Below are 17,110 nucleotides of genomic sequence, written 5' to 3'. Positions count from 1 at the left end.
TCCTTTCCTCACCCACAGCAGTCTGGCTGCCAGCCACCCTTCCACTGACTCTGTTCTTGTCAGGGTCACGCTGACCCTGCATTTACAGATCCAGTGGTAGCTCCACACGCTTTACCTTACTCGACCTTCCCAATCCATTTGGCACTAGGGCCCACTGCTTCCTTGAAACTCCCTGTTCTATCGAATCTATCCTTTCCAACTGTCTCCCACACACCACTGCTCAGATGTCCAATGAGCACTTCAAACTGTCAAAATGAACTTTGTCTTTCCATCCAAATCAAACTATCCTCTTCTATTTCTTATTCAAGATGATGGGTACTGACGTTCACCAGCTCATCTAAGCCAGAAACTTTAAAGTCATCCTCAATTTGTCTTTCTCTACCCTCCATAAGTAATTGTTCACTGAATCCTATTATCTATATTCCTTTAACAGCTTTGGGATTCACCCGCATCTCTTCTTTCTACTACTACTGCCTGTTTTCAGGATATCACCATACCCATCTGAATTATTTCAGTGGTCTCCTAAGTGTTAGGAATATCTTTAGCCTCTTCTTACACCAATCTGCCATAAAGTAAGTAGATGACAGTATAGCATAGTAGTTAAGGGGACAGACTCCCTGGGTTCAAATTTAGGCACAAGTCTTTATCAATCAAGCGATATTAAGCAAGTGACTTGTCTTCTCTGTGCCTCAGTTTCCTGGGCTGTAAAATGGGGATGATAACAACAGTAATCTTCCTCACAGGGTTTTTATAATACCAAATGGCTTTACAGTATGTACAATAGTGCCTAGTAAACAGTAAATTTTCATTAAGTATTATTATTATTATTATTATTATTATTATTATTATTTACTGCTACCAAACATTAAAAAATAAATTTAATAAATCACTCACTCATTTTAAAATCAACCAAGTCTACAACATGACAGACAAGGTCTCCTTGTTATGTTCCCAGCCTGCTCCTTCAGTTCAATCTCACACTCCACTCACACTCCACTGAAATTCAAGCTCCAGTCATATGGTACTGAAATTCACATTTCAGTCATATAGTGCAAATCATGTACTTGTAAATTCCTGGAACTCCACACACAATTTCTCTGTTCCTGGTTTACTATTACCCTTCTTGTATACCACATAAACTCATATTCATCCCTCAAATCCCTTAGATCATCTGTGAAGTCTGATCATTTTCTAGTAACCCCAAATAGAAAACAAAATCACTATTTTCTATTAATTTACATAATACTTCACACATACATGTTATATATACATATGTGTGTATACACAGACACATACTTCACGCTGTATTGCAGTATGCAGATACTTGCACATCTGTCTCTTCTTTTAGAATATAAGTTCTTAGAAACAGAAACTATCTGACTTAGCTCAGGGTAGAGAGAACTTGCCACAAAATGGGCTCTTCTGACATTAATATTTTACATTCTTATGTACCTCATAATTTACAAAACAATATCTGTAGCAGAAAATCTCCAAAGATGGCCATCACCAAGACCTTCTCTCACTGTATGTGCATGCTGCTCCATCTAGCAAGAAACAGGGAACTGTTTCTTTCCCACTTGAATTCAGACTGGCCTTGTGTCTGCTTTGACCAAAAGAATGTGGTGGAAGTCACATGTTGGAACCCTTGGAGAACTGGCCACTTCTGTTTTCTCCCTTTAAAAAATCAGCCACCATATAAGAAATCCAACCACACTGAGACCCAGGTTACAAGAAAGTAAGAGCCTTAACAACCAGGGACCTGTGGACAACCAGAGGAGGCCATCTCTCCCTCCTCTTCCTCATCACCACCACTCAGGGGAAAAAGCCCAGTCATGTTTCAGAGCCAGTCTGCCCCCACTTTTGGGTAGGGTGACCAATTATCACCCTATTTGCCAGGGATGTACCTGGAATATTCACAATTTTAGCACTGCAAGCCCCACATCCCTGGAGCCCCTCAGTCCTGGGCAATCTGGGGCTGGTGCCCACCCTCCTTTCAGGATACCTGCCACTGTCGCTATCCTCTCCTGGATCTCTGGAGTGAGCCATTCAGCTGTTACCCCTAGAGTTCTCTGGGTTGGAAAGGGGAATTTCTTTGTTCCGGGACCAATTTCCTCATAAGCCAAAGAATCACTCTCAATTCTATTTCCCACCTCTAACCAGATCCAGTCACATGATCCAGTAGAGCTTGCCAGAGGTTATAACAATGAAACCAACTGATACAATGAAAACTGTCCCGAAGTTATGGAATGTAAATTCCCTCTAATTATCAATGCCCAGTGATATCAAAGCCCAAATGTTAAACCCCAAGTTTCGCTTGTAAAGTACAAAGTACAAAAATTTCGATACATAAAATAAAAAACTTCCTTTCTGGCCGGGCACGGTGACTCACGCCTGTAATCCCAACACTTTGGGAGGCCGAGACGGGCGGATCACGAGGTCAGGAGATTGAGACCATCCTGGCTAACAAGGTGAAACTCCGTCTCTACTAAAAATACAAAAAAATTAGCTGGGCGTGGTGGCGGGTGCCTGTTGTTCCAGCTACTTGGGAGGCTGAGGCAGGAGAATGGCGTGAACCCGGGAGGCGGCGCTTGCAGTGAGCCAAGATCGCGCCACTGCACTCCAGCCTGTGCAACAGAACGAGACTCCGTCTCAAAAAAAAAAAAAAAAAAAAAAAAAAAGAAGAAGAAGAAGAAGAAAAAACCTCCTTTCTCTTCAATTTCTTTATCTGCTCAATCTCAGACAGATGACATATGGGTTCTTTCAGCAAATCTGACCTATCTTCCTCAGGAACTGATAAAGTTCCCCTACCTCCTAAAGTACAGGGCTTCAGCCAACACCCTCCCCATATCAAATCACCACAGGCAAATCTGTGCACTCTAGCTATTACTACACAGTTCAGTGACCTCCTCAGAACACATCCAGCAGATAATTCAGACCTACAGTGCTGTTGTCAACCACAGACCACCATGGGGACATGATGTTATCTGGGAGAAGAAGGTTGAGAGAAAAACATCAATGAATCAAGATAGGAACTTGAGAGGTAGTTCTTTTCACCCAAACCAGTGAGAGATGGAAGACATTGTCTCAGAGCGTCTTGTCTTAGCTTCTAACTGTCCACTTCCCATATCCAGGTAAGACAACTACTCATTTTCTGCCCTTGGAAGTCCATAACGTTTTTCCTTATATTTCAACGAGTTTCTGTGAGTTTCTGTTCTCTGCAGCCATGGAACCTTGACTGAAACATTATTCTTAAGAAATTACTTATTAGGGATGGTACTTTTCTGTATACCACAGATCCCATTCATTTGGTTCCCTGAAATGTCATCTTCCACAGATTGAAGAAGCTATCAATAAAGTGCATGTTCAATACAGTAGGAAAATGAGCTCTGGGAATGTAACTGGGGAGATAAGAAGCATGAACAGAATTTTTAAAATTTTAATGACTAAATTGCATTTTTACTCATTTATCAACTTTTTAAAATATTAACACTGTAGGATCTATAACAGCATTTCTATTTTAGGGGGAAGCTTCCACAGACATGTATCATAGTATGATTTAAGATTTATAAAATTTCGGAATGCTCAGAAATATATCTGTCCAAAATTATAGCCCTTATTATGGTTCCCAAACTCCAAACATGCGAAATAGATGAATACAAAACAGATGGATCAAAGGACATTATATGTCTTTTTTAAAAAATAACATAAAACCCTAGAGGTTTCAAGAATAGCAATGTAGAGAATCTTCATATTGGAGTGGGGGTAGGGAAATTGAATCTTACAACCATGGTGCTTGTTCCAAAAATTCACGTGAACATCTTCCACTAAGAACAACTACCACTGCTATGGTAGCCTAGGCTAGACCAGAGGGCATTCCTCCCTCTCCCCCCACCACTTTCACTTTCTGGTCCAAGTATGGACACATGAACCTTCCCTAAATAGTCTGCACTACAGCTTGAGACCAAGCTGGAATGTTTAAACAAGACCTTTCTAAAGGCTCAGAAATAACAAAAGGAAAGAAAGTGCTGATGTAAGTGGGAATCCTCCCTATCCCTGTGTTCTAGAAAAAAATTCATTTAAACCACCTGCTCTGCCCCCTCCATCACCAATTACTATTACCATGGCCCCCCATGGAAGTCCAGAAATTTGTCAGGATCCTACAGCCTTGGGTTCCTCCTGCCTGGTATCCTGTTCACAGATGCAGTCTTTGCTTCTGCGTTGACTCTAACAGTACACAAGAAATCAGTGTCTATTCACACTTCCAAAAAAGGCTCATACGCACACACACACACACATACACAACACAGTACCGCACAATCTAGACTTTACTAAAAATTTAATATGGGAATCCAGAGGAAGTGAGGATTTATATCACATATATCAAACAGATGAAAAATCTCTTCTTGAACATCTGTTATCCCAAAATTCTCTTCTCATTTTGGGCCATGGGGCATCTCTTCCTTTTGCCCTTCTCCAAAAAATGCCAATGTTCTGGCTCCCCAGCTCTCTCTCATCTCTCTGTCCTTGCAGTCCTCTCACCTTCTGGATCCATACAAGCTCCTTTCCTTGCCTCATGCATAGCAGTTTAGCAAACATCTTCTGCTACTTAAATGTGCCCTTGGGATCTCAACCTCCTCCACTGGAAATTTGCCAAAGAATTTCTTTCACCTACGTACAGTGTATTTCTATGAATAATTCTACTGAATAATACCTTTTCTGTTTTTGCATAGAAATAAACCCAGAAAATAATATAACATTATAGAACCTACTTTACAAATATTACCTGCCTTCCATGGTCACAGACCTCAATCTATCCAAGTTTCAGGCCTGCTCACAAATGCTAGGCATCGTATTGAAACCAGAACTATCCAGAGACACAGGTTCCTCCATGTCTAGACCCGAGGGACTAAAACTAGGACAAAGAAACTTAAGACCTATTTTTTACTATCTGAGGACCTATCTATTAATCATTTGGTTGACTCAGGAAATGGCTTCTCCTTTCTGAGAAAACCATACCTTCCCATGTGGGCATGACCTTACTCAGGAGGCTATATATGGTTACGTGGCAGCCGCAGCATCAGAGCCAGGTTCATGGGTGTGCAACCTGTGCAGTCACACAAGGTCCTAGGCCCAGAAGGGCCTCATAATTGGTTTGATGCTCTGCAGTCAACATCTTAAAATTCCCAATCATCATTGAGTAAGGGGCCCTGCCCCACATTTCCATTTTGCACTGGCACCCACAAATTACATAGCTGTATGTGTATGTATCTTGTATTTACAAAACAGGAACACATGCAGAGAACAGGGATGGGTCTTTTCATCATAATGGCCTTAGAAACAGCTGGAGAAATGATCTTAGTATTCATTACATACAAACTTTCTTCAACAGATGAGAAAATGGAATTCCAGAGATGTGAAGTGAATGCCAGTCTCACAGCTCATTGGTGGGAGAGCCATTGCTTTGTACAACTGCAGAGGGCACCACCCTCATTGTCTTGTAGCTTCACAGGTTATCACCCACCTTATTTTCTATGTGAATGGTGGCTGGAGGTACCCACATGATGGCTCAGCACTAGGTCGCCAAATAAGCACCCTCTCCCCCTAGCACCAGCCAACCTCCAGGGTACATTCTCCCTGCCCAGGCCTTTCTTTTCTTTCCTGGGCCCACTAGAATCATGCACTTAGGGACAGAAAAGGCCATATTGTCAAAAGAAGTAACCAGAACAGGTGCTTGAAGAACTAGAGATTTCTAAATGGTGAAAGAAACCAGAAATTCATAAAGAAAAGGAGACTCAGAGAACATTTTTTGTTATAAGTTAAATTTCGTAATGCTGGCAGCAAGAGGAAAACACTAGAAAGGCAAGGCTGGAGTGGGTGGCTGACAGCTGTAGGCAGCTGGAGTGCAGACGAAGAATAGGAAGACCATTACTGCTCAGCAGTGGGAAAAGGACCTGGAAATAATGAACGAAAAACTCTACTGAGGAGCGCGGTGACACAATTAGAGACACATAATAGGCCAGTAACACAGTTACTTAGTGCCTTTATTCTCCACTAAAGAAGTTTTAATTTGCTACTAAGAATTTTGATGTGCTAACATATGCTGCCTGGGGAAAGGAACACGTTGTTCAGATCTCAAGGTCATTGGAGCTGGGTTTCGAGGCTTCTCCAAATAGGGCATATCTGAGTCCACTTCTGGCAGGAGGTATGATGGAGGCAAGACCTGCCTCAGAGAACAATCCTGCTGTATTCATTCATGTATAGTCATTGTTCAGACCCTGTGGATGCATGGTGGTGTTTGGGAATTCTCTTTCTATTGGAAGATCAAAAAGAGTAACAAAAACCTTACAAACTACAACCCAGATTAAAGTTCAGCCCCAGGGGGTAACATCAGATGGGAAATATGAATTTAGTGAAAAAGCATCTGAACATTTGGAGTAAATTTGAAAACAGAACCATCTGGTATATAATCAGATCCAGTAGACTCCACACTTTGTACCACCAGCTGCTGTCATGAGATTATGAAACCTTGAAATAAATGCTCCCCTAAGTCTGATTTCTTGTTTCAGGGTTAACTTGGGGCAGAGCTGAAGACTGTCGAGATGAAATGCTGGGATCTTCTTATAGAAGCTTTTCTTCTAGGCACACTTCTGCCTTTCAAGTCAGTTACACATGGTGGATATAGAGGGGACTTCAACCCCAAGAGATGAGACTGGAAGAGGGGCCAATGAAGCCAAGTCTTGAATGTAAATCCTGACTTCTCTCCCATCTCCATAAGTGGCTCTTCACCCTCCTTCCATTCGCGATTCCTCCATGGTCCAGCATAGCTGGACAGCCTTAGAAAAGACATGGGAAGAGAAGTAACAGCCAGTATTTAAATGGATATAAGAATCAATGTTCTAGGGCTTTTTTAAACTTCTGGTTTTAACAGGAACAGGAATTACTAGAGCATTAAGTAGTCTCAATGAAAAGACAAGTGGGAAAGAAATAAGAACATTCTTCCTACTTCTACTCCTTAACTTTTCTTACTTCTTTGGTCCATCTCTAGCTTGTAATGTTTTAAAAACTCTTGGTCTGAGCAGATCTTGCTTCCTTTGATGACAGAACTATCCTGAGTGTGGACAAATACAAGGTCCCTGTTGATTTTGGTCTCATAAGAGAGCACAGACCTATGAGAATCTGGAGTGTACAGTTGATCCAAGAGTTTCCTTTCATATGGTCAAAATCCAGGAGCCATTCTCAGTCCCTCACTCATTACCCACATCTAATCCATCAGCAAGTCCTTTTGGCTCTATCCCCAGACATATTTCAAACTTCTCTCTACCCTTGTCTCCTTTGTCCCAGATGATCATCTCATAAGTGGCCCTGCCCTGCTCACTCTTGCCCCATTCTGTCCTGTCTCCATCCAGTAGCAGAAGGAGGCTTTAAGAAGCTTCACTCATATGATGCTGTCCTGCTTCAAACCCTCCAATGACTTTCCTATTGCACCTAGAATAAATCAAACTCTACCACATCCTAAATGATCTGGCCCCTGCCCCATTAAGACTCATTTATTGTCACTGCTCCTCTCACTCACAGCACTACAGAGATATTAGCCTTCTTGTTTCTTGAATAGGGCACTTTGGTTCCTAGCAAAGGGTCTTGGCACGAGTCATCTCTATGCCCAGAATGTTTTCTTACTGAGTGTAGCTTCTCTTCGTAGCTTCCAGTTTCTTGCTCTGGCCACCCATGTAAAGTAGCTGCTGCTCTTTTCTCATCATCCTATTTCCTTCATAGTACTTAACATAATCTGAAATTAGATACCTTATATATTTGATTATTTATTCATTTCTTGCCTCGCTTCTCTCACTAAAATGCAACCTCATTAAGCTTGGGAGTGTTTCTGAATTACTCATTTCTGTGTCCCCACCAATAGTTAAAAATTACTTGTGAAATCAATGGATTTCTGGCTGGGGATACCACAAAGAGATTTAGTAGATTAAGGATACTTTATGAATTCACTACATTAAAGACATTTAATACATCCTGTCTCTTCAAAGATGTAAAAAGTTCAATGATGTTTTATAGAAGAAATAAGACCTGATGTTTCATAAGTCAGTAGGGTGACTATAGTTTATGATAATCTATTGTATATTTCAAAACAGCTAGAAGAGAATAATTTGAATGTTTGTAGCATAAAGAAAAGATAAATATTTAAGGTGACGGATAGCCCAATTACACTGATTTGATCTTTACAAATTATATGAACATATTAAATTATCATACGTACCCTGAAAATATGTGTATCTATTACATATCAATAAAAAACAAAATTCTTTTAAAGTTCACTGATTCCAGAGCATTATTTGAAAATGTAGGTCAATATAATGCTTTTGTTTGATAATTATAGATAGGTTTACCAATGAAAATGATTTGTCTAGATGTCATGCACTCCCAGTACAGCTCATTTTTCCACTGGCACGTAGTTATGAGCACAGTAACCACTCCCGTGTTTGCTTGTGAAGTATCCAATCATTTCCAAAGTGCATCCACCCAATGACATCCTGAACTCCTTTCACAGCAGCCCTCTGTGGTCATCAGGAGAGGAATGACTTTTATTTCACCAGTGGGGAAACTGAGGTTCAGTGACATTAGCTGAATTCCTACAAGGGTTCAGAAACAGGAAGGGCACTTGAGCTCAAGCCTCTGGCTTCCCACTCTGCCGGGCTGCCTCTCATTATCTCATTTGTTGCTCACAGTATCCCTGGGAGGTCAGAAGGGCAGGATCATAATCCCTGTGACATTCTAGTGAAGTCTTCACGTTACTCATATGCATGCCAACCCTGGCTAGCAAACTCCCATCTGCCCAGATCAAACTGAAAAAACAGGATTACAGGGGTTCTCTTAATGCCACACAAGTGGCAGGGCAGACACTTCCAAGTTGCTGCTCTGTATGCAGTACAGACAAAAGAAGAAATGATGCTGTCTCCAGCCCCACCTACCACAGCGCCCAAATCACAGCCTTCAGGGTCTCTCTGATTCTTCTCTCTCCTTTACCATCACCCACCTACCTCTATATTGAGTCAACAAATAGGGTTGGTTCTCCCTGCAGCTTATCATCATCTCCTCTCTTGGGTCACTCTTCATAACTTAGCTGTGAATCAGACTGTCTGAGTTCAAATCCCTGCTCTACCACTTTCTAAGTGGAGTGTGACCTTGCCAAATTATTTTACTTCTCTACAGCACAGTTTTCTAATCTGTAAATAAGTAGTAAATAGAACTGACCTTGTAGGAGTGTTTTGAGGACTGAATTTATCAGTGTATATAATACATCCAGAACAGAGGATGTACCATGGAGCTGTGAGCTGTAATTATTATCATTAGTGTTTCTAGGTTCTTGTTAACTTTCCTCTGAATTATTGTTCTAGCCTCCTAACTAGACCCCCTAACTTCTATCCTGACTTCCCCCTCCAATCCATTCTCCATCCCCAGCCAGAGCTGTCTTTCTAATATACAAATCTGACTGTGGCATATTCCCTGTTAAGGCCTTTATTGATTCCCATCCCACAAAAGGTACAGATTTGACCCCTTAGCAGGTCACACAGGCTGTGCCATCCTCACATGTGCCCTCTCCCCACCACACTCTACCCCCTAGCCGTATTGAACTACAACTCTCCCTCCATGAACACGATAAATCCTTGCACACACCCCTGACTTGCTATATTCTGCCCCTGCTGCTGCTGAAAATTGAATTCCCTCTGCTTTACTTGGGAAAACTCTACCCAAATTTCAAGCCTCAATTTAAATGTCACTATCTCTGTGGAGTCCTCAGTCACTTGCTGGCAGAAAGTACTTTCCACTCCCAAAGCTCCATAGACACCTGACATACCTTCATTAATAAAATTTTTGAACCTTCCTCTCCACCTCAGCACTTAGTACCACACAAGGCACATAGTAGTTGCTCAAAGACTCAGTTCCAGACTATTTTTATTTTTTTCTTGCCTCTATCACATGCATCATGCCCTAAAGACCAACTGAGAAATCCCAATCAACATTAACATTGGGATTTTCCAAATGCTGGACATATCTGTTGACTTTGGTGCACCAGCTCTGATTGCACCGAGCAGAGGTGTTTAGAAAGCTGCAGAAGAGATGACTCCCGGCATCTGCACCTAACCTATTAATTCATCCCTCAGCATGGTACCTTCGCAGTGAATGTCCTCACAGTTCACAGGAGCCAGAAACCCAGGCAGCATTTTTTATTCTTGCTTCATTCTTGCCACTTCATCTGAACCATAAGCAAGTCCTATTCTTTTTGCCTCCCAAATATATCCAAATGCATCCGATTCTCTTCTTCTCTGTAAGCCACTGTTCTAGTCCAGGCCATCACTTCTCGCCTAGACAAATGCCACCCTTCCAATCAGCCTTCTCCTGCAATGATCACCCCTCTATGGGCCACTTGTAATAGACTTTCTTAACCTATAAAGTGGGCCATGTCACTCCTTGGCTTAGAATCCTCAGTGGCCTTTCACTGAAGTTTGAATGAAATTCAGTTTCCTGAACACTGTGACCTGTCCCACAAGGCCCACAAGATCGTGATCTGGCCCGTCTCTTTCTCCCACCTCACTTTATACCTCCTCAGGTTTGCTCATTTGGTTACAGCCTGACTGGTGTTCTGCCAGGTTGTAAAACACATCAAAACCTTTTATACCCTAGGCCCTGTATACCTGCTGTTCCTGCTGTTAAACCCTCTTCTTTTTGTTCTTCATCCTCTTGTCTCAGATCAGAGCAGCCTTCCCTGTCTACTTTAACTGAGACAGATCGCCCACGTCAGTGATTTTCTGTCTTGCCTCCCAAGTTATTTCCTCAACAGGACTTACCACATTTTCTTTTCTTTTTCTTTTTTATTTGAGACAGGGTCTCCATGGACTCTGTTGCCCAGGCTGTGGTCTGTTCAACCATAGCTCACTGCAGTTTCGACCTCCCAGACTCACACAATCCTCCTACCTCAGCCTCCTCAGTAGTTGGAACTGCAGGAACATGCCACCATGCCCAGCTTTAAAAAAAAATTAAGATGGAGTCTCACTATGTTGCCCAGGCTGGTCTTGAACTCTTGGGCTCAGGCGATCCTTCCACCTTAGCTTTCTAAAGTGCTGGAATTATAGGTGTGAGCCACCACACCCAGACTACCTTTTCTAATTATTGTATATATTTGTTTCTTTGCTTATTTTTCTTGCTCTTTTCTCCCTCTACATAATGAAAATTTCATGCAGCCAGTGATCATGTCTGTCTTATCACAGCAGTAGAACTTAAAATTAATGCCCAGAACATAATAGATGTTCAATATATATTTGTCAAATAACTGTTGAATATGTGTGATTTTGGACTAAGCAATGTTCTCTACCTAGTTCGGGGGAGACAGATTCACATGACGACATGAGAATTGCTATAAACATTTGAGGAGCCTAAGTGTGTAGACCTGACCTATAGGAAGGACCACTTATGCCTACAGCTAACACTTTCTAAATCCATGAATTTTATTTCTTTTGTAATTTTGACACAGCTTCTATTTTTAGAAAAACAAGTAAAAGAATAGGTTTCAAAGATGCATTCAACCCAGCAATTCTATTACTGGGTATATACACAAAGGAAAATAAATCATTCTACCAAAAAGACACATGCACTTGTATGTTAATCACAGCACTATTCGCAAAAGCAAAAACATGGGATCAACCTAGGTGCTCATCAATGGTGGATTGGACAACGAAAATGTGGTACATATACATCATGGAATACTATGAAGCCATTAAAAAGCACAAAGTCATATCCTTTGCAGCAACATGGATGCAGCTGGAGGCCATTATCCTAAGCGAATTAACAGAAGAACAGAAAACCAAATACCAGGTGTTCTCACTTATAAATGGGAGCTAAACATTGATTATATATGGATGTAAAGATGAGAACAATGGACACTGGGATTACTAGAGGGGGAGAAGAGCATGGATGGAAAAGCTACTTATTGGGTACTATGCTCATTATCTGGGTGATGGGATCATCTGTACCCCAAACCTCAGCATCACACAATATACCCATGTAACCAACCTGTACATGTCCTCTCTGAATCCAAAAGTTGAAAAAAAGTAGCTTTGAAAAATGTATTATTGTTTGATGTTATACACATACACATCTGCGTGTATGTGTGTGTGCATGAAAAGGAAAGCTTTCCAGAGGAAACAAAGAGAGAAGAGGTGGTTATAGACATATAAATGAACTTGAATAATTAAAATGTTACCCATGAGTTTTGTGAAAGAAAATTAAAGGGAACTTTGTTCTATTTCTCTAGGTTTTAAAGAGAAAGGAAATAAAGCCTATTAAAATTGACTGCATTGCTCAAAGATGACGATGTGGCTCTGTGTGTGTGCGTGTGTGTGTGTATGTGTGATGGAAGAGTCAGGAAATGGCAGATTGATGACCCAAGCAAAACCCAATCACACAGTGGAGAAGTTCTGTGGACTGACTCATGCACTTTGCAGACTTCCTATAAATTTGTAACTACAGAAAAGAGTCAAATAGATTGGATTGCTTTCTTTGTTCTTTCCTTCCTTCCTTACTCCCACAAATCTTGGTAGAGTTTCTGTTGTATAACAGGTACTAGGCACTATTAAACCAAAAGTGATAAAGACATATTCTCCTGCACTCAGGAAACCCAATGCCTGTAGAAAAGACAGATGTGTAAACAAGCACTAAGCCAGAAACATCCCAGCTATGAAAGGAGGTATGATTTACAGTAGCAGCCATATGAATTTTACTTAGGTATGGCTAGCACACAGGGTTATGGTAAAGAAGGCTTCGTAGTGATGGTGACATCACTTTGAAGGTTACATGGAAGTTTGGTGCTTGGTACATGGTCAGTTAAGTACTGATATGCCAGGCAAAGGCGAGAGCCTGGGAAAAGATCCTACACTGTCATCCTGGGTCCTTCAGCTCTACTACATTTGTTCACCTTGTCATAAGGGCAGCCCTGCCTAGGCCTGGTGCTGGGAGGGAGACAAATGCCCTCGGAGAATTGAAATCTCCTAAGGAAACACAAAACAGATATGGCTTTACACTGGAGAGAAAGTAATCAAGGAAAATAAATAAATAAAAGGGATCAGAGTAGCAGAGAGTTTTTAAAGGGGCCCCCAAGCCCTTTGTTTTCCAGATGAGAAAGGGATTACCTAAGAGCAGGCATTAGAACCAGCTCAAGGTGCCCTCCCTACATCACGCGGCCCTCACCTCCGGCATCCTACTCAGGAGCCGCAGAATCAACCCACATCTCAGGAGGAGGAAAGTGCACTGGCGGCACCACGAGGGAGTTCAAGTTCAGACTCAGCCACTTCCTTGCCGGTGACTTTAAGCAAGCTACCTGACTTCTCTGAATCCCAGTTTCCTCACTGGGGAAACGAAAGTGAGGATATTACCCACTTTGCAAGATGGTGTGAACACAGCAGAGAGCGTGCAAAGCTGCACTTGACAGGTCTTATCACACAGCCCGCCTTTGTAGTGGAGAGGCAGCACCTGGAGGGAAGGTCTGCGCTCACACAGGTAGCTGACAATGGGGCTGCTCCAGCCTCAAACGCTGGAAGGCTTAGTGCCTGGAGTGCCCTTCAAGGAGTGCTTGCTCCTCTGCCCGCCCTTGCCAGGCCTGTCACCCCAGGCCGCGCTTCACCCTGACACACACACAGACTTTCTGTGGCCGGTGGTCATGCTGCCCTGCCCTGGGAGCACATCTGCCCAGGATCACAGAGATGTCAGGGGGAAGCCGCTCTGACTTGATCTCAGGCGCAACCTGACACTGGAGTTTTCTTTCACCAGTCAGCAGAGGAAACATGTGGGATGAATTAACTAAGCCAACCAGGGAAAGCAACGGCAGTTGGACTTCAACTGGTTCCCAGAAAATGGAGCATAAGGTGGGCCCACCTCTATCCAGCAGGGCGAGGGGCCTCCCGGGTACACTCAAGCTCCCCCCGCCAACATCCTCTAGAGAGTTATCCCACCCTCAGGCCTAGGATGTGGGATTTGAACCCAGGCAGTCTGATTCACAGCTAAGGATTTGATCTCTCTCTCTATATATATATATAATTTTTAAGAGACAGAGATAATAGTAACATGACAGAGACAATGGGGGGGACCTCAAGGAAGAGCAGCCTCATACCTCCGCTTCATGTTTGCAGGTCAGGAATACTGGGGAGGAAAGTCAGAAGGAAGAAAAGAAGCCCTACATTTTATACTTACGGTCCAGGGAAGGTAAGGCTGGGGAGAGAGTTCACAGTCAAGGAACAGAAGAACTGGAGCTGTAAGGGCTTGACTACTCTGAGAAGCACTTCTTTCCCACCTACAGGTAAGTCTGTCCCCACAAGTTAATCAGTAGCTTCTTTCCAGCCACCCATTCCCCAGGGGTCACAGAGCTAAATCCCGAATTTGCTGCTACTCCTTCCTCCTTCCATCAGCTGAAACATCCCAGATTTTGAGCACAAACTTCTCCATTGACTGCCCTGACCAGGGCCAGGTTTTCCACGGAGGCATGTATGCCTGGCCAGGTGATCGATCCCCGGTTTGGAAAGTACAGTCTGCACTGATAGGTGTATTCCAGGGCTCACACATAAGTAACGCAGAACATCCTCTCCTTTCTAGGTACATGGTGTAAGGGGCTTGTTAAGGAGCAAAGGGGATGAGACACACAGTGTCCTTGTATCTAACAAAACACTTGAAATGGGAAACAAGGAGGGACACTGATAGATCCTTCCCCTAACTGGAGACTGCTGTCTCAAATCTCACTGGCAGACAGCCACACTAGGGTGCTTTTGTGACACCCTGCTGCTTCCAACCAAGTGAAATGAATTTCTGTCCTCCTTGGGGAGAAATGTCTCTCTAAGATAGCTGAAGGAAGACAGAAAGTTAAAAAGAAGGTTAAATATAACCGGCACTGATGTGGAGTCTTGAATAACCTTCAGAAATTCCAATAGCATTATTGCCTCTGCTCTCATCAGAGTTCCACACCCCTTCTCCCTGCCAGAGCACGCTTCTCGCATTTTCCACAACTCCTCCAGGTTCTCTCTGAAGGTGAGGCAGCCCACCGAGGCTGTCTCCATTGCCTGTCTCTGTGATTGATGGTCACCATCATCCCTCCTCCCCTAGGCGCCTCAATCTGGATGCACTTAATCAGGTTCTGAGATCATGCACGGGAAAAAGAACACATCCCGGAGAGTTGACTGGCTGGCCGCACCACCTCCAGGGTCACTGAGAGCTAATTGAAGCCATGAAACGTGGAGCACAAAGCATGGGTCCTATTTTCCAAAGGATTCCAAGAAGGGGTGGGCAGCCATAGGCTCCGGTGAGTTCTCCTTGATAAAATCTTCATGGGAAGCCGGCCACTGTGAATGCTGGATTTTTAATCACACAGGGAGTGTCTGTCTTTCTTTTTCTTTTCTCTTCTTTTAAATTGTGGTAAAATATTCATGATATAAAATTTACTATTTTAACCATTTTTAAGTATACAGTTCGTTGGCATTAAGTACATTCACATCGTTGTACAGCCATCACCACCATCCATCTCCAGAACTTTTTCATCTTCCCAAACTGAAACTCCCTATCCATTAAACACTGACTCCCATTGGTTCCCTCACCCCAGCCTGACAACCACCATTCTGCTTCCTGTCTCTATGAATTTGAATACTATAGGTAACCCATACAAGTGGATCATACAATATTCATCCTTTTGTGTGTCTGGCTTACTTCACTCAGTTTAATGTCTTCAAGGTTTATCCATGGTGTAACATGTATTAGAATTTCCTTCCCTTTTAAGACTGGGTAATATTCCATTGTGTGTGTGTGTGTGTGTGTGTGTGTGTGTGTGTGTGTGTGTATAACCTGAGTGTCCATTGACAGATGAATTAATAAACAAAATGTGATATATAAATAGATCATATAATGTGATATATATCACATTTTTATATATATCATATATGATATATCTATACATATATATGATATATATGATCTATTTATATATCACATTTTGTTTATTAATTCATCCATCAGTGGACACTAGGGTTGTTTCTACCTTTTGGCTATTGTGAATAATGCTGCTGTGAACATGGATGTACAAATATGTCTTCAGGACACTGGCTGTCAATTCTTTTGGGTTATATGCCAAGAAATGGAATTATTGGATCATATGGTAATTCTATGCTAAATTTTTTGGGGAAGTGCCATAGTGTTTTCCACAGTGGTTGCATCTTTTTACATCCCACCAGCAGTGCACAAAGGTTCTAATTCTTCCACATCCTTGCCAACACTTGTTATTTTCTGTTGTTTGTTTGTTTGTTTGTTTCATAATAGGGCTTTCTTTTCTTTGATTTTCCTTCCAAATGGACAACTTGTCTCTTCCAGTGTGAAGAATTTCCAGCTCACTCTACTTTTATCTGCCATGGTGTTGTGGAGAGGTCATCTTACTAATAATATTCTTGTAAATACTCCCTTTCATGAAGGCCACAGCCCCTGTGGGTCTGAGTTAAGAACTAAAGTGCTTTCCAGAGTTCAGAAGTTTTAGGAAATTTATATCCTGATGGAAAAAAATCTTATAAGTGATTGCTCTTTTCTATTTTTGCTAAGAAAAGTTACTCCCCCTTCAGGAGGAAGGAAATAGGTGCAGGAATAAATAATGTGGGGAACGTAAAGAAATGAAGGCTGTAGAGTAAAGATATCTGGGAACTCAGCTCTTCCTGTGCAGTTGCTGTGTGGAGTGTAGCCTGAGCAGCCACTGAACTCACTAAGCCTCAGTTTTCACATATAAAAGTAAAGAGTAATGCTTGTACCATGGGATTAATACCACATTTATATTAAAATTTATTCTTTTTCATATATAGCATAACTTTAATGTATACAATTAAAAGCTGTGCAAACCCTTATAAAAATGGGATGCCATCCATCCTTTTCTGCATTTTGGCTTTCTCACTCCACATTTCCTCATGAAATCCCCTCCGAATCAACTGGCAAGCTCATGTCAATCTTTGTAATGGCATCATCCATGGTTCACTGTGCTATCATTTCTTTCTTTCTTTCTTTTTTTTTTTTTTTTTTTTTTTTTTTTGGT

At 42.1% G+C, this 17,110-nt stretch overlaps 1 long non-coding RNA gene across 1 annotated transcript in view; it reads right to left on the bottom strand.

Annotated features, from left to right (window-relative positions):
- Positions 1-6,093: 6,093 nt before the first annotated feature.
- LOC111540189 overlaps positions 6,094-17,110 on the bottom strand; it is a 29,455-nt gene continuing 18,438 nt past the window's right edge. The window contains exon 5 of the long non-coding RNA XR_002730916.1: positions 6,094-6,833. This is a non-coding gene — a long non-coding RNA (uncharacterized LOC111540189). The remainder of the gene's footprint in view (positions 6,834-17,110) is intronic.

This window comes from Piliocolobus tephrosceles, chromosome 10 (assembly GCF_002776525.5).
Source record: "Piliocolobus tephrosceles isolate RC106 chromosome 10, ASM277652v3, whole genome shotgun sequence".
NCBI lineage: Eukaryota > Metazoa > Chordata > Mammalia > Primates > Cercopithecidae > Piliocolobus > Piliocolobus tephrosceles.
This window is presented reverse-complemented; position numbering and strand designations above follow the sequence as displayed.